The sequence below is a fragment of the Sus scrofa genome, chromosome 9 (genome assembly GCF_000003025.6).
Source record: "Sus scrofa isolate TJ Tabasco breed Duroc chromosome 9, Sscrofa11.1, whole genome shotgun sequence".
Classification (NCBI taxonomy): domain Eukaryota; kingdom Metazoa; phylum Chordata; class Mammalia; order Artiodactyla; family Suidae; genus Sus; species Sus scrofa.
The window spans coordinates 130,901,696-130,925,329 of NC_010451.4; the positions used below are offsets into that span (position 1 = coordinate 130,901,696).

General features: G+C 53.5%; 2 long non-coding RNA genes across 9 annotated transcripts in view; one reads left to right on the forward strand and one right to left on the reverse strand.

Annotated features, from left to right (window-relative positions):
• LOC102164427 overlaps positions 1-17,857 on the forward strand; it is an 85,367-nt gene extending 67,510 nt beyond the window's left edge. For 5 of the 8 annotated variants that reach the window (XR_002336041.1, XR_002336035.1, XR_002336033.1 and 2 more), the window contains one exon: positions 14,010-17,857. This is a non-coding gene — a long non-coding RNA (uncharacterized LOC102164427). The remainder of the gene's footprint in view (positions 1-14,009) is intronic. The other 3 variants (XR_002336034.1, XR_002336037.1, XR_002336036.1) reach the window with 3 other exon arrangements.
• On the reverse strand, positions 21,100-22,616 carry LOC110255533. The gene is made up of 3 exons (XR_002336042.1): positions 22,527-22,616; positions 21,734-22,212; positions 21,100-21,182 (listed from the first exon to the last, which is right to left on the reverse strand). It is a non-coding gene; the product is annotated as an uncharacterized LOC110255533 (long non-coding RNA).

Genomic DNA, 23,634 nt, shown 5'->3' on the forward strand with positions numbered 1-23,634 from the left:
CTCTCCTGACTGGAGACCCATGACCTCACCCAGACCCCGGGCTAAAGAGCTAGAATTCGGTCACCCTTTCTTCCTTTTCTCCCTCCTCTTCCTTCAGTTCTGGATGGGAAGCATCCTTCTCTCCTCTTAAATTTCAAATTAAATTAAAGATCGGTCAGACATTCACATGATTGAAAATTACAAAAGTTACACTGTAAGAAGTCTCCTTTCCAATTCTGTCCTTGGACTCCTCTCCCAGGGGCACTCACGATGGCTCATTTCTTGTGCAGCTTTCCAGGGACCTTTGTCAGGTTAGCCAACTTTTTCTGTAAAGGGCCAGATTGTAAATATCTTTGGCTCTGCAGGCCACGAGACCTCTTTCACAGGGCTCAACTCTGCCATCGTGGTGGGAAAGCAGACACAGATGACACATAAATGGACATGGCTGGATTCCAATAAAACTTTACAGATGGACACTGAGAGCTAAATTTCATATAATTTTCACATCACAGAATATTAGTCTTCATTTTTTTCCAAACACTTAGAAATGTGAAGACCGTGCTTAACCCCCAGGCCATCCAAAAATATAGTATTTCAATGTACTGCTAAACCATAATGTATCCAAACAGTGTCCTATTGGAGGACATTCAGCCTAGTTCCAGTCCTTTGCCACCTCATGGAATACACAGTGAAGAAACTTGCCCCCACATCATGTCACATGCAGGGAATGGATCTGTGGGACAAATCTGGGGACAAGTGTGATCAAGTCTGAGAAGCCTTTGTTCTTCTCCCAGACTCCTCTCCCTCCTCCTCTCTTTAAAGTCATCGTCCTGCTCCCTCCGTACCAGCTGCATATACTCAGAGCTTCCCAAGCACCAGTCCTGCCTGTTTCCTCCCCGTCTGTCCCCTCGGCCCTGCCCCAGACCAGGCCTGCAAGTAGTTCTCACTAGGCTCCGCGCCTCCTAATGGGTTTACTTTCCTAGTGGAAGTACTGCCTTTACTCTCTCCCTGCTCCAGCCCTGGAGGAGGATGCATCAGAGTCACAAGTCTGTTTCCGATGGCCTGTTGCTCATTTCACAGATCTGAGCAAGAAAAGCCACATCCCCTAGAAACTGGGCTGAATCCTGGCTCTTCTCAAGAGATCTGACTTTAGGCAAACAGACTTTTTCTTCGTGAAAGCTTAGCATCCTGATCTATGAAATGAGCAGAGTACTAGTCCTCACCCTATAGAATTGTGAATTAATTCACGGAAGACATTTAGAACAGTGGTTTGCACTTACTGCACATGCAGCGAATGCTGGCCACCACGGTTTTTATTTGAAACTCAGTCACAGCTTTATCTCCCGCACTCAGTACCCAAGTTTCACCCCCTCAGGCTCCCAACACTGTAGTCCTCCTAGATTGCGACCATTCTGAAGTCACCACACCACCAGTGACCCTTCTGCATCCTGTTCGTGCTGCTCTTTCAGGCTGAGCAGGTCCTCCCCACGCTGCCCTCTGTTGAAATGCCACCTGTTCGCCAAAGCCCAGCTCAGATGCACCGTCCCTTTGAGGCTTCAGTCTCCTCCTCCTTTGTCTTTACCCCTCATCCCTCTCAACTTCTGTGAGGGCCTTTCCACAACGTCCTGCATTCATACGTGAGAATCAGAGAAGCTTGTGTGCACCCCCAACTCAACTGCCAACTCCCTGAGGGCAAGGCTGGGGTCTTTTTCATCTCTGAGTTCCCGCAGCACTGAGCACAGGAACTGGGATGTGGGAAGCGCAGAAATGCTTTAAATTTAAGTGCAAACTTGAGCTCCTTGGGGTATAGAATGTGGACATGTGAAGAAATACTTCTGCTGCCCAAGTAGGACTCATCACTTCTCCATGGTCTAGAATCCATGCTCTTAGAATCAGAGGGGACCAGGTTTTCTCCAGACCTCGCAGCTGGGTAGGAGTTCTGCTGGCCTCTGCTCCCTCTCATCCTGCCTTTGATGGAACAAATCCTACAGTCCCGCAGGCACTGTTTGCCTTGCATTCAGCATCAATCTGTCTTTCATTCCCCCCAAAGGATAAGGACCAGGGGACGAGTGCAGGACCTCATGAGCTTTGGGGCACAGACACCTCGTGGGAATCAGAAACTTCCTCCTCCTCGCACGTGAGGCTCCAAAAAAGTCTGGATTCTTAGGCTGCTTTGCTTATGACCAAAATCTCCCCAAGTACAGTTGTGACCCTATGTGTGACCACAGCGCAGAGAAGGGGGAAGGGTCATTAACCAACACATCCACAGGGACTGCACTGGGTTGCATGTAATAAAAATCGTAAATAAGCGATTTCTTCTTCCCTCCTGTAACATAAATCCTGACGTCTGGTGAACCGTGCCCTCAGTGGGCCAGGCTTCTTCTACTCTTTTGCTTTGTATGTGACTTTCCTCTTCAAGGTTGCCGTATGGTCATGACACGGGTCCTGTGGCTCCAGATATCGCATGTGTACTCCAGACAAGAGAAAGGAGAAAGAGGGTAAGGGGCAAAAGCAGCCGCTTGAGTCAGCCGTCTTTAAAGAGCTTCTTCAGTGCTCGCTTTGGCATCACATATCCAAAACTGGAACAACATAGAGAAGATCAGCACGGGCCCTGAGCAAGGAGGACATGCAGAATTGGGAAGCGTTCCATGTTTTTATATCGTTTATATGCGGAATCTAAAATTTGACACAAATGGGAGTTCCCGTCGTGGCGCAGTGGTTAACGAATCCGACTAGGAACCATGAGGTTGCGGGTTCGGTCCCTGCCCTTGCTCAGTGGGTTAACGATCTGGCGTTGCCGTGAGCTGTGGTGTAGGTTGCAGACGCGGCTCGGATCCCACGTTGCTGTGGCTCTGGTGTAGGCCAGTGGCTCCAGCTCCGATTCAACCCCTAGCCTGGGAACCTCCATAGGCCGCGGGAGCGGCCCAAAGAAATAGCAAAAAGACAAAAAAAAAATAAATAAATAAATAAAATAAAATTTGACACAAATGAACCTATCTGCAGAACAGAAACAGACTCACAGACATGGAGAATAGACTTGTAGTTGCCAAGGTAGGGGGGGTGGGAGTGGGATGGACGGGGAGTTGTAGATGCAAACTGTTACATTTAGAATAGAGGAGCAATGAGGTCCTGCTGTACAGCCCAGGCACGATAGACCACGATGGAAGATAATATGAGAAAAAGAATGTTTATGTAGGTATGACTGGGTCACTTTGCTGTACGGCAGAAATTGACACAACACTGTACATCAACTATACTTAAATAAATTAAAAAAATAACAAATAAAAAGCGTTCTCAGCATCCCTCCTAGCAACTTCTCATTGGCCCTTCCTGTGACCCATGCACACCCTCATGGAAAAGGGGTCTGGGAAAAGTAGTTTCTTAGCTGGGCACTTTGCTCCCCCAAATAAACTTCAGGTTTTGTTTGTGATGACAAAGTGGGGTGTGGGGATGGGCTAGTAGTTAGCTGTCTCTTCCAGTTGGGATAATCAAGGAAGACCTCATAGAAGAAATGAGCCACAGTTGGATGGGATAAGTCCTTACCATGTGCCAGCCACTTTACCAGGTTCAGGTGGGGAGGGGAGCCTTCTGTCACCTGCACAAGCCAGGGAGCTGTTCCAGTTTTCATTTGAGAGAGAAGGAAAACAAAAGCTCAGGGTCACACAGCTGGAAATGAAAGTCTAGATTCAAATTCCAGAATCCACCGGCTCCTCTGTCCTTCTGCCAGGCTCACCTGTGCCCATGCCAGTCTCATCTGTGCCCTGCCAGGCTCTGTGTACATACGTGAGAGGAAGGAAAGTAGAGGGGTTCCCAGACGGGGAGGCTCTCACTGTGTTTCCAGAACAGCACCCCGACAGGGTCAGAAGGAAGAGGGATGGAGGGACCCACAGTGCTCCAAGTGGGTATTTTAAACACAAGGATATCCTATTTACTTGCAGGCTAATTGCCAGATGAATTTGATCTGTTTTACACTTTTAAAAAGTCAAACATGAACTAAAAGTCAAACAAAACAGCAAATGGAAAACTGAGGAAGCCTGTGTAGGGCATGAGCGAACCTTTTGTTGGGGTCTCCAGAAACCAACAGAGAGAGGGTGGGAGGCCAATGCCAGGCCGGAGGGTGAGCAGGGAAGGGGGTCTCTCTGCTCAGGCCAAGTCCCTCCTGCTCTGGGCAGCAGCCAGCAGACTGGCACCTGACAGAAGCTGGGGAGGCCAGATGCATAAGGAGTGTGGCTGGCTGCTCTGAGTTCTGGGAACATTCTTCCCTGGGGCTGGTGGCCAGCAGTGAAGCTCTCTGGGTGCCCTGCACCTGGAACCACATCCCTGCCTCCAGGTCCCCTGCAAGGCTCAGCAAGAGGAAAGGGAACTCACCTCCTCCTCTTCCACGGGGGTGTCCCTAGACCAGGGGAATGCTAGGGCCTCAGGTTTCACCCCAGATTTGGCAGCTCTAGGGTTAGCGCCTGTGGGGATGCTGTGCAGCAGCTGTGCCCGAGCGCCCCCTCTGGACAGGACCTGGGACTGCATGCAGAGCAAAGGGGTCAGATGCATCTCTGCCCCTTAGAAGCTGGGTAGCCTGAAGCAAGTCACTTAACTTCTCTGACTCTCACCCTCTGCATCTGAGAACCAAAATAATCCTACTTTGCAGGAATTTAGGGAGAAAAAAATCAAGGTGATGTACATAGCCTGGCACATGTTTAGAAAGCATATCCTACAGATTTCATTAATGTAGTTACTATTATTGCTGTTGATTTTGTTGTCTAGTAGATGATGGCACCATTAACTAAAACCTGGAAAACAGAAGAGAGGACAGGTGGTGGGGGTGGCAGGGGAGGCTGGAGATAATCCGTTATTGCTGTTCACAGAGGAGATTGAGTGCATCCCTGGCCTCAATCAGTTAATGCATAGAAGTGTTGATGACGGGAAACAGAAGAAACCATATTCCAACACTGTATGAATTTATGAGTAAACAGGGGGTGGGTAAGCCCCCATGATGTGCTAAGCATGGCTCTAATCTCTTTGACAAATGTATTAAGAAGTAGAGTGAAAACTCAACTCATCGAGCTGTTAGGAAATTGTGACAAGTGATTTTTCTGGATATTTGAAAATTTGCCAGCCCCACACATTTTAAGTGCTTTTTTTTTTTTTTCTTGTCTTTTTGCCATTTCTTGGGCAGCTCTGCGGCATATGGAGGTTCCCAGGCTAGGGGTCGAATCGGAGCTGTAGCTGCTGGCCTACGCCAGAACCACAGCAACGTGGGATCCAAGCCGAGTCTGCAATCTACACCACAGCTAATGGCAACGCCGGATCCTTAACCCACTGAGCAAGGCCAGGGATCGAACCCGCAACCTCATGGTTCCTCGTCGGATTCATTAACCACTGCGCCACAACGGGAACTCCTTAAGTGCTTTTTTAAAAACATTAAAAACTTTGGGAAGTTCCCATAGTGGCTCAACAGTTAATGAACCCAATTAGTATCCATGAAGATTCGGATTTGATCCCCGGCCTCGCTCAGTGGGTTAAGGATCCAGCATTGCCATGAGCTGTGGTATAGGTCACAGACACGGCTCAGATCCCCTGTTGTTGTAGCTCTGGTGTAGGCCGGTGGCTACAGCTTCAATTGGCCCCCTGGCCTGGGAACCTCTATATGCTGAAGGTACAGCCCTAAAAAGACCAAAAAAAAAAAAGTTAAAAACTTTGGATGAAAATATTTTTCAAATGCACTATGCTCGTCCCTGGCTTCCTGGAGGCTAATGAATATATCGTCTTTGGAACACTGTGTGCTCTGCTGTCCTGTGACACGACGATGGCCCCGGAGGCTGTGGGGTAAAGGTGGCTATTTGCTTCTGCCCTTATGGTGGGCACTATTTTGTTCTCACATCTGCTTTAATACTTTTTCTAGGTACCCCCTCATTGTCAGGCTCTCTTGTGTGAGTTTTCCTTTCTCTTTTTGAGCCTCTCTTCCAGTGCTTTCACTTTATCGCTTCTAATCTGCTTCTAATTAGGTGGAGACCAAACATAAATGGTTCATCTCTTATAGCCATCTTGGCCCAAAATGGAATTAAGAGAACTATTGTAACTTATCCAGTACCTATTTTGTGCTGAGCGTCTTACCACCTGTTTTATAGACACCCTTTCATTTTTCACAACAGTGCTATGAATTGGAAATGTCTATCTCCATTTTAGACATGCGTAGACTGGGGCTCAGAAAGTTGAAGCAATTTGCCCACAGTCACCCACAGCTGCCGGGGCGTGGCCAGGCTAGAATTCACACGTGGTGTGTCTAGCTCGGTGACCACCCCTGCTTTTCCTGCTTCACTGCTCCGGGTCTGTGGTACATTTCATTGTTGCTTGTTATTGTGTTGGGCTAGGATAGTGTTATCTTCCTAAATAGAACCTAAGCCCCTTGAGGGCAGCGCCCTGGCTGCCACTTACACATTGCCCACACCGTTGTCTGGTGCCAGGATCCAAGTGGTCCACAAGTTGCTTTGCCAAGAGCAGGAGCCCAGAGGAGTGGGGGCAAGAGAATGGAGTGGGCCATTGCCCCTTCCCCCCAAGACCTGGCACCTCTCTGCTGCCTAGAACCTTCCACTTGCCCCAGGCATTTGCTCAGCATGTGCTGAGCCAAGATCTTCTCTTGGCTTCAGCCAGCAACTGCTGAGGGACCCTGCGTGGGCAACTCTGGGTCGGGAAGGAGGAATGGCTGCTGGCCTCTCCCTGGGGACCGACCCACCGACGGGGCGGCCAGGCCCAGGTGAGACACTGCGGGGATGTTGCAGCCCAGTAGGGAAGGCTGGTGTAGTCCAGGACTTTTGCTGAAGAAATCCTAGAGCAGGTGCCCTGAGGAAACTTTCTTACAGAGCTTCTTTCCTGAAGGAGAGTGACTGAACTTCCAGGGGACTCGACTTTCCAGCCCAAAGCAAAAAGCAGGCCAGCATCCCAGCAGGAGCTGATTTTGCTAAGTAATGCTGGCTCTGAATCTCCGCTTTGTGACTCAAACTTGGAGGTGGAAAACGGCCCCATCACATGACTTACGGATTTTGCCCTGACAGGACAGTTTCTGTTTGTGTTTTGCTTCCTCGTCAGACACTGAGCTCAGGCGGGAGCCCCTCCCCCCGCGTGACCAGCACCCTGGGGCCGTGTCACGTGACTGCAGTTGCATGCGAGCCAGGCATTCCTCCGGTGACATCATGCCCTTGCTGATTGCCCAGGTGTTTCACGGCCTCCCGGGGCTGACACGGAATTTGCATCATTTCTGAGACCTGGGCCTCGATTTGTTTGCCTTTGGTTAATAGCAAATCTGGATTGGGGCTGAGGGAAGTTGTTGAGACAAGCAGACAATAAACACGTCCCCCAGAGAGCCTGGCGGGACTTGGACCTGTGGCTCCCTGCCCCTCCCCGACCGGGAGCCAGCGCAGGTCTTCTGGGCTCAGACCTCGGGCGGAGGGCTTGCTGGTGCTGACTCTAGCACTGTCCCAGGACTTATTTCAGCCTCAGGACCTCTTTGGACCAGGCTCAAAGGCCCAGAGCCAGGCCCTGCTGAGCCTTAGGCCTTTATGTGGCTCTTCCCTTGCTTCGCCCTCTTCGGAGGAGCCAGCTCCAGAGGACCTGGGATTCCGCTGCTTCTCTCTGCTCGGCCTTCTCACCCTCCCACTCACCTCGGGTCCACGGGCCATCACTTCACAGACGCGTGAAGGGCCAGGGCGGGAACTCTGCAGAGACCCCCAGTCCCATTGCCTTGTGGAGAAGGACACCCAGGCTGGAGGGTGACTCAGCCCACTTCTCTCACCCACCCGTTTCCAGCAGCTTCCTCTCTCTGGCCTCAGTGTGACCATCTGCCAAGGAGTGGGAAACAAGCCCCATTCTCCCCACGCAGGGGGACCAGCCGGGTTTGAGGAAGGGCGCCTTCCCCCTCTGCTCCGAGGCTGTTAGACTTGACAGCGTGAGAATCCCCTGGAGGGCTGTGGAACGAGGGGGCCCCCCCCCACCCCAGGAAGTCTGGGGCGAGATCAGAGAATTGCACGTGTTCAGGGACCACACTCTGAGAAGCTCCAAAACACGGCTTCTGGACCTTTCTCTGGGACTCACCCGAAAGAGAGGCCGTGCGCGTGGGAGTCGCTCAGCCTGGCCCTGGGAAGTTGGTGGCTTGAAGTCAGCCGTGATGGGGTCGTCACCCCTCAGACATCGGTCGATGCTACAGACCAGAGCTTTTTTTTTTTTTTTTTTTTTTTTGCCAGAGAGCTGGTTGTTAAACAATTATTGGCACACCGCTGGGTAAGAGGGGGGCCCTCTTTCTCTTCCTCTGTGCTCCAAGACTGGGTGCTGCACTTCAGAAACGGGACAGGAAAGTTCAGTCAGGATTCTCTGTGCATCCATTTCTCTGTAAATTGGAAGCAATAAGAACATCCACCTCACGGGGCCATGAGAATGAAGTGAGAAAATACCTGTAAACCACTGAGCAGGTGCTCAGCATAGAGTACGTGCTCAAAAGTATTAGCTGTTGTCATAAAGTGCTTGGGATTGGAGTGAATCTGTATTTGGTTCCTCAAGATTATAAAGTTCTGTGTAACTGTAAGCCCAGACCATGCTATTCTGAGCCTCACAGCTTTGGGGTGCCTGCTGGTACACAGTCCTCCTTCTCTGGGGACCCTCCCCATTGCACAGTGCAAGCCCCACCCGGCCCCTGGGTGTGTACTGTGACACCCCTGGGCATAGCAGCTTATACTAGATGCTCTGGGCTTTCAGAGTCTCTTTCCTGGAACTTGGACCTGGAACCCAGAGCTGGCCTGTAACTCACCACCTCAGGGTCCGTGGGGTGGACAGGCTCTGCTAGTAGCCAGAGTGGCTGAGGAAGGGCTGCAAAGAGCAGGGTGGGGCAGGTGGGCAGCGGCGTGGACAAAGAGGACTCCTGCCTCTGAGAATTCTGCTGTCCTGCTCTGGGCCGGTATCCTCTCCACCTCTGTCCCCTGTGGCTCATGTCGGATCAGGTGGGCTTCTGTTAGCTGCAACCTAGGAGTCCCCACGGCTCCAGTCACTCGTCTCTTTGTGCCCCCCCCCTGCATGGTGCCTAGTGCCAACTTGGCCCTGCCTGCTGTGGGCCTTGAGCAGGACTCCAAGCCTCCCTTCTTCAGTCTCCTCACTGAATGTGAACTTGGACGAGAGCAAGCCTCCTTCGGAAGGTCCCCCATTATATAACTAGGAGTGGATATTCCCAACATCAGCTACCCAAGGTCACGTTCCCTGCTCAAGACCCCTCGGCACCTTCCTGCTTGCTCTTGCATTGAGTCCCCTGTCTTTTCCTGCGCTGGAGGCGCTGCCTGAGTCTCCCCTGGCTCTTCTCCTCTCCCACCCCCACTCTCCTTGACCCTGAGCAACGCGGGACCTGCGTGCAGTTCCCCATGTCTCCTCGGCTTCTCTCTGTATGGGTACAGTTTCCCCCCAGCCTACACACAACTGCCAACAATTCTTCAGACCTCCCTTTAGATGTCACTTCCCGCATCTCCCCAACACGGTCCTGGCCGCCCCCTCTGTGCCTTGCAGCCTGTCCATCTCCCAGTTGTCACCGCCCTCACAATGGCCTACTTGTGTACCCACCTCCTCTGCTACAGACACGTCCCCAAGGGCAGGGGCCAGTGGCCAGCCCTTCTTATTTCCCCCGGTCCCATAGTGCAAGTGCTCATTGAATCGTTACATAACGTTGTGACCTGAGGAAAGTGGGCTCCAGAAACTCAGGGACCAGCACTGTTTCCATGGTAACCTCTGGAAAATCAAGTTTTCCAGAGGGAAGACAAGGACAGGAAGGGAAGGAGGCAGCCCTGAAATAGGTCAAGCAGACGTTACTGATGAATTTGCCGCTGGGTGATCAGACAGAGAGCTCTCCCGGAAGAGAAGGTGCAGGTCAAAGAAACAGTGACTACGAGCCATAGCTTCTGAATCCACCCATCTGTCAGTGGACATTTAGGTTGTTTCCATGTCTTGGCTATTGTGACTAGTGCTGCTATGAACATAGGGGTGCATATATCTTTTCGAATGAAAGTTTTGTCTGGATATATGCCCAGGAGTGGGATTGCTGGGTCATATGGTAGTTCTATATTTGGTTTTCCGTAGTGGTTATATCAATTTACACTCCCACCAACAGCGTGGGAGGGTTCCCTTTTCTCCATACCCTCTCCAGCATTTGTTATTTGTAGACTTATTAGTCATGGCCATTCTGACTGGTGTGTGGTGGTACCTCACTGTAGTTTTGATTTGCATTTCTCCAATAATGAGTGATGTTGAGCATTTTTTCATGTGCCTGTTGGCCATCTGTGTCTATCTCCTTTGGAGAAATGTCATTTCAGATCTTCTGTCCATTTTTCAGTTGAGTTGTATGAGTTGTTTGTATATTTTGGAGGTTAAACTCTTGTTAGTTGCATTGTTTGAAACTGTTTTCTCCAATGGAATACTACTCAGCCATAACAAAGAACAAAAGAATGCGATTTGCAGCAACATGGATAGAACTAGAGAGTCTCATACCAAGTGAAATAAGTCAGAAAGAGAATGACAAATACCATATGATATCACTTATATCTGGAATCTAATATATGGAACAGATGAACCTATCTACAGAAAATAAACAAACTCATGGACTTGGAGAACAGACTTGTGGTTGCCAAGGGGGAGGAGGAGGGAGTGGGATGGGCTGGGAGTTTGTGGTTAATAGATGCAAACTATTGCATTTGGAGTGGATAAGCATGAGATCCTGCTGTATAGCACAGGGAACTATATCTCATCACTTGTGATGGAGCACGATGGAGGATGATGTGATAAAGAGGATGTGTGTATATACGTATAACTGGGTCACTTTCCTGTACAGCAGAAATTGACGGAACAGTATAAATCAATTACAATAAAAAATGTAAGATAAAAAAATTAAAAAAAGAAAGTGACCTCGCAGAAAGGAGGCGATGTGAGGTGGAGGGGATAAAAGCACAGTGTCTGGCAGGAAAGTGAGGAGGAGAAAGAGGCATCTGAGCCCCTGGCATTGGACTCCCCTTCCTAGACCCTAGGCTCACGCCATGCACACTCCTGGAGGCTCAGGCCCCAGGTGCTCAGGGGCTTGCCCGGGGCTCAGCCGCCCCATGGACATGTGTCTAGCCTGAAGGGAGTCCTGTGTAACCTGACCTAAAGGAGGCTGCTGGGCAAAGTGACAGCGAATGCAATTCTCAGGGGTTCCCCTGCTCTGCTCAGCTGCCCACGCCCCTCGCCATAGCCAGCCCTGCTCGGAGGGAGTGGTCATGGTGCCCAGTGCCAGGCAGGCCATCACAAGGCCCTTGGCTTCACCCCCTGGCTCCAGGCAGGCTCCTCCGAGGCCAGCCAGAGGGCCGGCTGGTTCACTTCCCTTGGGCACAGGTCCCGGGGTCACCAAGCCACCACAGCCTTGCTCCAGCTGAGGACGTCATTCCCCAGCCACCGCAAAGCAGGGCAACAACTGCTCCCACGGTGTGGAAATCCTGGTTTCTCTCTCCTCCTGGGAGCCCTCCCAGCCAGCCAGGCCGACCGCAGAAGCTGAGCTTCTGGTCCATTAAATTCTCAGTCCTGGAAGCCTGAGGCATGAGGCTTCCTTGTAATCTGTGATGTATTTTCGGGGCTGTCCAAGAAAAGACTTGATCAGGCAGACACTAGGACTCTCAAAGATGATTCCACTCAAGTTGAGGACACAAACAGGAAGCTAAGGGAGTTGAGAAGAAACCTACATTCCCCCGCCTTCCCGGCAGCTAGAGAACTAGTTGATCCCTCAGAGCTTATCATCTAGGTGCGGAAAGAAAATGAACGTGCGTTTTAAAAAAGCGTGGAGACTGATGAACTATTAAGCGGAGTGGTGCTTGCTGATTGCCACAGGACCGCGATGTGATTCAGGGAGGCAGTTCCGCGTCACGGAATTCGCGGGGAAGGGGAGACCAGAGCGGGGCCTGCAGCAGCGGTTTCGGATCAGTGGAGGAGAGAAGGGAGGCCTCCAGGGGAGGGGAATTGCCTGAGCAGTTGCCTGCAGAGTATGCGGGCCAGGAGGCCTGGATTAACCGGAGCTTGTCCATGAAATGCAGGAAGGTGAGGTTGGCAAGAGGGTTGGTGTGTATGGGCAGGTGGAGGCGGGGCAGCCAGTGTCTGTACACCCAGCTCCAGGAATTTGGGCTGATGGAAAATGATGGAAGGAGGGAGTGTGGGAGGGAGCCGAGGAAGCTTCCAGCAATTGCTGGCCACCAGCAGGCATGAGAGGCTGAGTTTTCCTGTGGGGTGGCTGACTTGAGGGCTGAGGGTGCCATCCTCCTTCTGGGTCCTGCCCCTGCTGTGGCAGAAGGGCCTCCAATGATCAGGTCACCGCTGCCCTGTATGCCCGAGGTGGCCAGCCTGTCACAGGCCCCCAGAGCCACTGCAGGGCTGTGCACAGGAATGGCAGGGTTCAGCACTTCAACAAACATTTTGAGGGTAGGTACTAAGTGCAGAACACCACAGGGAAAGAGGGTGGAGTGAGGCGGGCGCTCTGCCCTGTTGGCGGAGAGAGGAGCTGGGGACTCGGGATCTGTGCAGCATTCGTGGGGCCCCGGCTCGAGCTGGACGTCAGGACACAAAGGGATAGACAGGCCTGGCACCACAGGTCTGCAGGCCTGTGGAGGTGGCTGGAAACAGGAACTCCTGGTCCGGGTGGAAAATGCTTGAATTCTGTGGGTGCGCAGAGGGAGTGGTGACCTCTGCCCTGGATCTGGGGTGCAATGGGGCTGGGGAGATATCTGGGCTGGGCTCGGGGCCTTGGGGAGGGTGGGGGTTCCCAGGTGGAGGAAGAGGGGGTTTCAGGCCGAGGCGTCAGCATGACAAAGGGGGCGATGCTAGAAAAGAGCAAGAGGCACAGGGACCTGCAGGTGAGAGAGGGACAGACAGAGAGAGGCAGAGACAGACAGACAGAAAGGGGAGGGAGGAGACAGAAAGAGAGCGAGTGGGAGGTGGGGCTGGGCCAGGAGGCCTTCATCTGCCTCCCAGGAGACCTGGACGTGGTCAACGAGGAGATCAAGGGTCTCTGAGCAGGAGCGCTGCGAAGAGCCATGTGTTAGAAAGGAATTCTGACCCCGGTGGAGGGGGGGGGGGGACAGAGCCAGCGGGCAGGGACACGGGAGGAGGCTGGGGCTCTCCCCACGGAGAGAGGAAATAGAAGCCAAAGAGTCTGTGGGGCAGGGCGGTCCTGTCTCGGGCAGTCTGGGTCTGAGTTGCTTGGGGCGATGCCCAATAAGAAGCTGAAAATGCTGGCACGTGGGGCAGAGGTCAAGGGCTTTAGGGGCACCGCCTCCAAGCCTGGGTGGGACGAAGAGAACATCTAGGAGGTGGCTTCAGCGGTCACGTGCAAGGAAGGCCCGGGGCGGCCGTGGGGGAGGACAGGGAGGTCCCCACGAGAGACCCGCGTGGAAGGAGGGTCATACGTGTGCACATGGAGAGGCCATTAAACCTAGGAAGCGTCAGTGTTTGAGGAAAAGGAGTCCTGTGGGCAGGGCGTGGAGCCTGTTTAGTCTTGGGGGGGACACCGCTGTGGGAGCCACATGCCGCCTGCAGAGGTGTTGATGAGCGTGGAGGAGGGAGGAGGAGGACGGGGACCGCGACGTGGTTGGCGAGGAAGGCAGGGAGGGCTGAGCCTCCGAGCGCCTGCAGTCCCCTGCGCCCAGCTGTCACCCAACAAGAGAGCCTGGCGCCACCCTCGGCGGTCCTGTTGGGGCTGGAGGGCTCCAGTTCCCTTCCCAGAGCCCCATGCCCGCCCAGAAGCCACTCTCCCAAGCACCTCTCTCACTGTTGCCTGGTGATTCCCAGTGTGGCCTGGGACCGGGCAGGACTGTCCAGGTGTGTGGCCTGCCCCAAGCAGACAGGAGCTCTCTGAGCATCAGGACCTGTGCCTCCCCTCTTCCTGTTGCCTTCAGTGTCCTGGACGAGGCCCACGCCTGCCAGGGGCAGACACCCCACATGACGCTCGGTCTCCCAGGCAGACAGGGTGCCTCAGTTCTCACTTCTCCCAGCAGGAATTTGGGCCCATCCCACGAGCACGCAGACTTGTGGCTGCCCCAGACTTCCTGGTCGGACAAGATCACTCAACACAGGTGGCAGGGTAACGCCCTCTTGGCTACTTACCTAATCTGCTCCAAACAGGTGAGACGCCCGGGATTTGGGGTGAAGGGGCAGGAAAGGTTGTTTTCACCCAGACCTGCTCAGCCCACCTGTCCCAGTGTTTCCACGTTATCAAATGTTTTCTAGTTCCCATGGCAACCGAATCACAGAGCCAGGATTTGTTATTGTTCCAGGGGAAAAAGGGAAGGGCCGCAGTGCAAGGGCTGACGTCCGAGCACCGTCCACCAGCCAGGCAGCTGAGTCACCACCACGGTCTGGTGCGTCCATGGAGTCACCTCCCTGTGGTCTGAGGCTCCCACTGGCCCTCCCTCTTTGGCAAGAGGCCGATCCCCAATCTGCGCCTGTCAGCAAGTGTGGGTGCCTGGGTCCAGGGGTGCTGAGTCCTGCCCTGGGCACTGTGGGGGGGCTAGCGGGGCAGAGAGGGAATTTCCTGCCGGAGCCAGGACCTGCCTTCAGGGAGCGGGAGCTCAAGGGGCTGGGGACACATTCCTTGTCCTTTCAGAGCCTGTGTGCACTCACGGATGGCTTCTAGGGTCCCCTAGCCATTGGCTTACAGTACGACCTCAGCCCAATCACCTGGGCTCTCTGAGCCTCGGTCTCTTTAGGTACATGGTGGGGAAACCGGCCCTTTCTCATCAGCTCGTCGGGAGAGAAATGAGATCGTGCCTATAATGCGCCCCACGGCAGCCCAGTTTCCACAAAGCGCTCCTAAGCCTGCACTTGTGGCCATTGCTGATTGGCCAGATACTGGGCCCATCTCAGGACCACCTGGAAGGTGAGGCAGGGGGAACTCCCCTGCTCCCTGAACACATGTGCCACCCACCCTTGGGCAGCCACCCCGCAAACCACCCCCACCCACCACCACCAGGACCAAAATAAGAAGCTTCAATCGTTCTGACCCAGTAGGGAACAGAATGAGAAGGTCAATGCGTCAGCCAGAGGGGGTGGGTCAGCAAGGGTTTGGGATCAGAGCAGGGCCCCTGAAGCGGGCGTCCCGGAGAGGTCCTGCTCTGGACGCCCAGATCCGCCCCCGCTGCTAAGGACGCCCTTGCTCTAAGGCCATGCTGGCCGGGCGCCTTCTGATGACAGCCTGGTTTTCCGGAGAGAATTCCCACCCGTGAGAGGGTGCCGGTGGGTGAACACGGCTCTGGTGCCCGCCGGACCGTCCTGGGGGGTGGCTGAATCCGGACTGCAGCGGTTGTGCCCGGTTGTTGTGTGAGTCACCCCGAAGCGCAGCAGCTCAGAGCATCTAACCAACACAGCTTTCTAGCTTACAAGGTGGAAACCCGGCCCCCGGGATGGGATGCCCGCAGAAAGGAACGACCCCCAGAAAGGAGTCCAGCCTTCCCCTAGGGGAGCCCCGTAGACACCCATTCTGCAGAGTCATCCAACAGACCCCCAGCACGTTCCACGCTGACCTCTGCCAGACGCCGTAGCCAGGCCAGCTGACCAGCGGCCTCCCTGGGGCTGGCCCCACGCGTGCTTTGCAGATGGAATTGAGAGCCACAAGTGAGTCATGGCATGAATTGAGGAGGTGGGACAAGCATTCCTGATAATTTGACAGAAGAGAGTCATATATGACAGTCCCTGGTGGGGAGTAAGAGTGAGTGTTATTTCACGAGTCTCGTGTGAACGTGTGTGTGTGCGTGTAATGTATGGACACACGCCGCGTGGATACAGCAGTAGAAAGATGGCACATTCTGATTGTGTCATCTGTGGGCATTTAATAAAGGAACTGTTTACAAAGACGTGGGCAGGGTGTAGGGAACTCACCAGAGCTGGGGCAGGGCCAGGTCAAGGAACTGCGGGGCTTAGTTATCAGCCTCAGCCTTGAAAGCTTGAAGGCAGAAGGTGTTTCCAGAACTTGGAGACGGAGAGTCATGTGGGGAGAGCTCGGACAGGAGCTGTGGTCATCAGCAGAGAGAGGAAGCCAGCCAGCCTGGGGCCAGCCGATGGGGCATAGATACTTACTCCCGCTCCTCCCTCTCCCTCCCGACTCCTGCCCGACTGCCCACAAGCTGAGTGTGGCAAAGCCTGGGGCCGGAGCCAAGGACCCCTGTCCATATGTGGAGAAGACCAGCGATACTGCGTGCACGGGATGCCGTGTAAAATGCACAGTGCTTCTCTCTGCGATTCTCGCTTAATGAAGTCTTAAAACCCTGGAAGGGTGTGCCTGACACTGACATGACTGCCAGAAAGAGGCAGAACGTTTCGGAATGGCCCCAGGTCAGGGCTTCGGGTGGCAGCTAGTACCCATAGGAAGGCGTTGTCCGGCTTTCCCTGGCAACCAGGAGCGCACCCATTCTCCGGATGTGACCTTCCCGCCAGCCCAGAGGTGACCAGCAGTGGGGCTGAGCGCAGCCCACAGTGTTCCCAGGCGGGGGCTGAGGCCACAGAGGAAGAAGGGCAGGAGGGGAATGGGGGGGCGAGAGGAACCAAGGGGCTGTGGCCGGGACTCCCACACGGGGCAGTTGCCTCAGCTCCTCAAGGACAAAGGGCAGAGTTCTATTTCCAGCTCCCCGTGGGAGCGGGAGACGGCCTCCTCGCTTTCCACACACTTGCGGTCGGCTCACTAATCCTGGGCTACGTGTGGTTGTTCTGGACTCACACAAAAGCGTCTCTGAGCCTCTTTGCCACGGCCCCCACCACTGCCGAGCCCATTGCGGCGGGTCACATGCTGGCGACTCCACGCTGTCCTGGCCACGTGAGACCAGGCTCCAAGGCCGAGCCTCCTGAGCCCCAGAGCATCGGCCACGAGCCCTCTCAGCACCCACCTTCAGGGGCTCCATTCCCAGCAGACGCTTCTAGAAGGGAAATCACTTCCTCTGATGACTCAAACAAACAAACAAACATGCTCCTGATAACAGAGCCCCCTCTTTTTGCCCCCGCTGCCTCCTCAGGCAGTGGAAACAACTCTGCCTCCGCAGACCTGGGGCCTCGGGCTCTCGCATCCACCCGGAGGCGGAGGTGTTTACCTGGTAACAGGGTGGACGGCATGTTGCCCTTTGAACGCTCCTCCTGCAGAGTTCCCTCGTGTCTCTCTGCCACATTCCTGGTACTGGTCAGGGCCGGGCCAGAGTCTCACGGACACAGGGAAAGGTGGTTCCTGCCCGTACCCGTGGAACCTTGGCCCAGATCTGGGTGTTAGATCCCCAAAACGCCCCAAGGAAATGGCTCGCCCATGTCATCCCTCTTAAGTCAACTGAACAGGAAGCGGCTCCCTGACTGCTTCATCAGTCTTACCCAGGGCATCAATAAACCGTAAGTCAGAGGGAAAGAAAAGCGAAGCCCGAGAGAATCAGGTCTTCCCAGCGGTGTGCCCGCCGGCTTGGAACATGGCAGGTGGGAACCAGCGCCAGAGGCCGTGCCTGCTTGGCAGCCCTGCCTGGCTTCTCTTAATGCTTCCTGGCTCTGCCTTGATCCACGTGGGCCTCACTCCCTTCTCAGCGCCTTGCACTTCCCGCCACACTTGGGCAGGGGCGACCATCTCTCGACAACTTGAGAGGCAGCAGCTCTGTCTTGTTCATCTCGTGCTGGCCCAGATTTCCGTGCCCGTGCCTGGGCTGTCAGCACGCACCATGACATCTGTCTAGGGCTGGAGGAATGCATTTAACATTCGTTACAGCTAAATTTTTCAACGTGGAAAAAAACAATGAGGAGCTAGCCATGGCTTTCCAAACTTTGATGTTTGGGGAGTGAAAACCCTGACTCCAAAAAAAAAAAAAAAAATCGAACATAAGCCCCAAACTAAATAAAAGCAAAGCAGGAGGACACCCAAGTTTGCCAGGTTTAGCAAATAAAAATGCCAGATATACAGTGAAGATGGAATTTCGGAACAATAAATACTTTCAAAAGGATAAGTATATCCCAAATACTGCATGGGCCATACTTACCCTAAAAAAAACTCACTGGCTGTTTGATGTTTAAATTTAACTGGGTGTCCTGATGGTAACACGTGGGACCCTGCACACGTGGGACCCCAAGGACACCCTGGGGCTCTACAGTCTGGTTTGTGAACCACTGTTTTAGGACACTTTGTGACGCGTCCACGCCGCTGTCCTTGTCCCATCTCTGGAGCTGCTCTCCCTCTGAGCAGGCGCGAGGCCTCCTTCTGAGCACCTCTGCCTGGAGCCCAGGTGTCTGTGTGGGCCCCAGGCTGTGAGGAAAGGCGGCTGCTAAAAATGGGCTCAGGTTCCCAAAGCGTCAGTGTGTTAAGTGTCAAAATAACTCGATAGGCAGCCAACCCTTATGACAAAGCTTTGCCAGCTTGCGCAACCATTTCAAGTCAAACATAGATTTCTTCACACCTTGTTTTCACCAGAATCTTTTCCTGAGAGACTTTCCCTGAGAGACTGTTCCATGAAGGCACATGACGGAACCATGGCGGTTCTGCTTCCCTCTTCTTGCTCCCAGCCCACTCCTTCTGGGGTGAACACAGGGCCACCACATCCAAACCAGTCGTCCTGGTTCTGCAGGGTGGATCCTGGTGGCCTCTGTGGGACCAAGCGGAGATCATAGGGGAATGCCGCCCCGCTCTCTCTTGAGCGCCCCCAGAATAAGCAGTGAAGGGGCCCCTTGGAGCATCACGTGAACTCCTGAATGCCCTCTAGGAGAAGCTGGCTCTGGAGAGGGAGCACCGGGGTGGGCCCTTCCCAGGGGGCTGGTCCAGCATGTGGTCCTGGGGGGATGGTCAAACAACGCCCTAGGCCCACTGTCACCCAGGCTCGGCCCAGGGGATGCTCCGCCTTGGGGCTTTGACTCTTGGGGCTTTGACCCTTGGGGGAGAGGAGGGCAGTTAGAGCTGGTGCTAAAGGATGTCACTGGATGTCCCTCTGCAGCTCTCAGGTTCCATGCTTCCCAAACCAGCAGTGCTTTTGGGAAAATAGGGACACAGGAGTTCCCATCGTGGCTCAGTGGTTAACGAACCCGACTAGTAACCATGAGGTTGCGGGTTCGATCCCTGGCCTCGCTCAGTGGGTTAAGGATCTGGCGTTGCTGTGGCTGTGGTGCAGGCTGGCAGCTGTAGCTCCAATCGACCCCTAGCCTGGGAACCTCCATATGCCACAGGTGTGGCCCTAAAAAAAATACAGGAAAAAAGAAAAATAGGGACACAGGCACCACTTCTTCCAGATAAAAGCCACACAGGATCATGGTCCCACCACGGTGTGTGCAATGGCCAGAGAAATGTGGGCAGAAGGGGTGAGTGTCACTTCTGGGTGGAAATGGCCTTAAAATCCAGTTCATCTTTCACCACGTTTCCTCCCACTGTCACAGAAGCCAGCAGCTCTCCAGATGGTGGCCACTCCATCTGGGTCCTGGAATAAGGACAACTCAGGGGAGAGTCCAAAGCCAAGTCTAGGTGACCACTGGAGTCAACTAGGAAGAAACATCTGTGGCGCCAAGCCCCTGAGAGGCAGGGGCTGTTTGTTATTGCAGCATAACCTCTTCCCTCGGGCTGATACCCAGGCCTTGTTCCACACCTCCCGAATCTCAGTCTCCATGGGAGCCTGAGCGGAGGCATTCTTCCAAGTGTCACTCACACACTTGTGACTTTGGGGATCAGCCAGGTTTGGGGAGCCCCACTTTGCTCCACACTGATTCTGGGGGGTGGCCCTGAACTGTAGGGTTGAATGGTGGCCTCCCCCAAAATGGACCCACATCCCAACCCCTGGGACCTGTGAATGTTACGTTACTTCAGAGAAGCATCTTTGTAGGTATAATTAAGAATCTTAAAAAGAAGAGAGCACCCTGATTATCCAGTAGGTACCATGACAAGTGTCCTTATGTAGAGCAGGCAGAGGGGGATTTGAAACAAAGGGAACAGAGGATCCAGAGGCAGAGACCGGAGTAAGGCAGCCACAGGCCGAGGAACACCGACCACAGACAGAAGCTCGAGGAGGCAAAGAATGCATCCTCGCCTAGAACCTCAGTGGAGAGTCTGGCCCTGCTGACACCTGGATTTGGGGCTGCTGGCTTCCAGAACTGTGAGAGAATACATTTCTGTTGCTTTAGGCCACCGTGTCTGTGGTACTTTGTTACAGCTGCCAGTGGACAGTGTCCACTCACCCCAGGGGTGCTCCCAGTCTCACAAGGCAAATCAGGGCTGTACCAGAGAGGGCTGGGCAGCAGGGATTAGAGGCAAGGCAGCCAGAGCTGGGCTTCCTGCTTGGGAAACAGGCTCGTTGGAGGGGAAGTTGGAGCCGCTTAGTGGAGAAGGGAGAGAAGGATGCTTTGGAAAAGGGACTGGTAGCTGTGGACACCAGGATGGGGGCCTGGCGGGTACTCCAGTCACAAAAGAGTCACAGGATCGGCGCTGGGGATGATCGAGTGGAACAGGAGAGATGGCAAACTTGGCCTTGAAACCCATGCTGGCCTTTCTTCATATCACTATTTACAAAAGCCAGAATGGTAATTTGAAAAATTGCCTAGGATTTCACCATAAGCCAAGACGGTTAAATTCAAAATTGTATCTATGCCCTGACCACAACCACAAATTTCATGTATATAATGCATACATAATTTATATATACAGAGATATTAAACCATAAGAAAATTATGGGATAGACTTAGGAATTTTTTCTTTAATTTTTTTATTGTTCTTGAAGTTGCAACACTTTAATAAACAAAAGTCCAAAATGAGAAGTTTTGGGTTAATATGGAAATAATAATGAGCTACTGAGTGTTCTTGAGAAAGGGTGGGTAAGGGTGGCAAAGAGGAAAGGTGATAAAAACGTCAAGGGAGGTAGTGGCACAGTCCTGCGTGTAAAGGAGCGGAGAGGCGCGGCAGAGGCCTGCAGACCCAGAAACGGTTGCGCAGCATTGCAGAAGGGAGGCCCACCCAGCGACCGGTGTGAGGACGCAGCAGGGCTGGAGCCCAGCCTGCAGCCGGGGCCTCCCAGCGCTCTCAGCCTCCCGGGGCTGCCGCCAGACGCCCGCTGCGCTCTACTGCCCTCTAGTGGCCAAAGCCGGAAAGCCAGTCAAGCCTTTGAGGGCTGCCTCCTAGGAGTCCGAGCGTTGTGGGAGCGCAAAAAGGAAGCACCTGGCTCTACCGGATCCGGGAAAGCGACCTAGAGGACACGATGCTTCCACTGAGCATGGTAGTTCTCAATAAGGGGCCCAGTCCAACTGGCAGAGATGTGGCAGGCAAGGCATAAACAGGGACACGGGCAATAGCATAAAGGCTTGAGCCTGTATTGCATCACCAGGGAATGCAGGGTATTTGGTAGGACTGGCCAGCAGGGCTTGTAGAGGATGGTATAAGATGAGACCAAGAAGGGGAGCTGAGGCTGGGCCTCTGAGGGGCTTTGAAATGCATCTGAGGCAGTGGGAAGCCTTCCAAGAGTTTAATCAGGGGTCTGGTACAGAGCCAAAGGGAAGTCACAGCACATTTGCACGTTAAAAACTCATTCTAGCAGAAGTGTGGAACGCGGGCTGGTGGGAGGGGGACCAGTTCGTCCAGGAGAGAGAAGCTAAGGCCCTGAGCTAGGCGGGGACAGTGAGGCAGAGAGACAATAACTCAGCTGGCCTTCATTCATTCAAGCCCCATGCCGGGACAGTGTGCGATGCTGGAGTCTCAAAGCTGCCCCCGGACACCCAGGCGCCCTCACCCCCTGCTTACAGAGGAGAGCCACTGGCCTGCCCGCACGTTTTGAGCACCGGTGATTCAGAGAGGTCCACAGCGACACTCACAGCGTCTTTAACTCTGCGTTTTGCCAAAATTACCTGAGGACTGAGCACACACTGAGGTTGGAGAACCCTCCGTCTGAAGGTCTTTGTTCTCCCTCTCCCCCTCCCCTCCCCTTCTCTTCCGCCTTCCCCTCCCCCTCCCCGTCCACCCACCCCCTGCTCTCATCCTTCCAGGCTCCAGGACTGGAGACAGGGTAATGCAGCAGAGAGCTGAAAGGCAGTTAACTGGTGAAGCTAAGCACAGGAAGCAGGTGGCCAGCAGAAGGGGGCTCTGGAGAATGCTGGGTCTTCCCATTCATGTACTGAGTGCTCTTGAGCCTGAGGTCCAGCCTGATGCCTGGATGGGAGTGTTCCGAATGCCAGCGTTGACCTCTCCTTGCAGGGCAGGGTCTTCATTCCCCGAGGGAATCTCTAAAATGTTAACACACGTCGCCTTTTATACCCCACTTCGTAGCTGCTCTCTGCTTTGTACCACCCTTCACTGGCTGGAGTTGGACCCTAGTTTGTGTGTCTGGGTCAACCGCCTTCTTGTTTATCATCAAAAACTGGCATATTGATTAGGTCACAACCCAAGCAACTAAATACTGTTATGTTCCCATTTTACAGATGAGGAAGACGCAAAGAGAGGCAGAGGGCCTCACCAGTGGTCACAGCCGAGGTGACAGAGCTATAGCTCCTAGCCACAGCTCATATTAACTCACAAGTCTGTGCTCCTGGCCACTTACCATTCCACATCCACTTTGCGATGGTCACACACCGATGCCCAGGATCACACTGGGGCGTGTTGACCTTTCACCATCTTTCTTCCTGTCTGCCACCCTCGTTCAACTTGTTTCTCACTCCCTGAAGGTTATTTAATGGCTAAGCGAATCCCAATTAAATATTAACTAGGAAGAAAGGCACCTGTGACTTCTCCCCTGGCACCTGCCCTTTCTGCTCGGACTCCTGGTGTTTGCCACAGCGTCTGTGTTTGTGGAAGGTGCATGGGTGCAGACTCCTCCATAGGACTAATGGGAGGGCACAGCCTCTGATCTGGGGAAATTTATATCCAAAGGGAGTTGAGGCAGATGAACGAGGCAGCTTGCTCCTTGGCTCGCTAGCAGCGTGGTCAGCCAGTGTTTTTGAAACTGTGAGTTTCCACACCTTCGTGAATCGGGGCAACGATGCAGTGCTTCTCACATCACATTCTATTTCAATGGAAGCAGATAACATTTGAAATATCAGCTGCACGTCATGCACTAGAGTTTAGAATCGTTTCAGGAAAGTATGTTGTCGTTGTGTGCGTCTGCGCATGTGTGCACGCACACACTTGGCTACGATAGAAAATACATTGCTTCCTGTGAGTTTCGTCCAAAAAGTTAAAAAGCCACATATCTAAACGTTTTTCTCCTCTGGTTTCACAACACTTGTTTGCAGGAGTTTTATAACCCATGTTTTGCTTGAGTTAATATGAAAGTGAGTTTCCACCAGCCAGTCTACACTGCAGGCACTGGAGTGGGGCGGGAAGTGGGGGGGTGGGGAGAGTGCTGAGCCAGCACATGGAGGAAAGTTATTGGCCACAGAGCTGGGGTTGTGCCCATTGGCCACCAGAAGCGCCACCCAGACCGTGACCCAGTGCCTTGCCTGCTGGGCCTAAGTCCTCTCGATTCATTAAGACTCTGAGGCCGGTGAGCAAGTTAAATTGTTTCAATTAACACAGCTGGTTTGGAGTCAAACTATATTTTCCTAGTGCATATTTGTCATTAAAATCCTACTATAAAAAACATATTTTGAGGAGTTACTGCTGTGGTGTGAAGGATCAGCAGCATCTTGGGAGTGCTGGGATACAGGTTC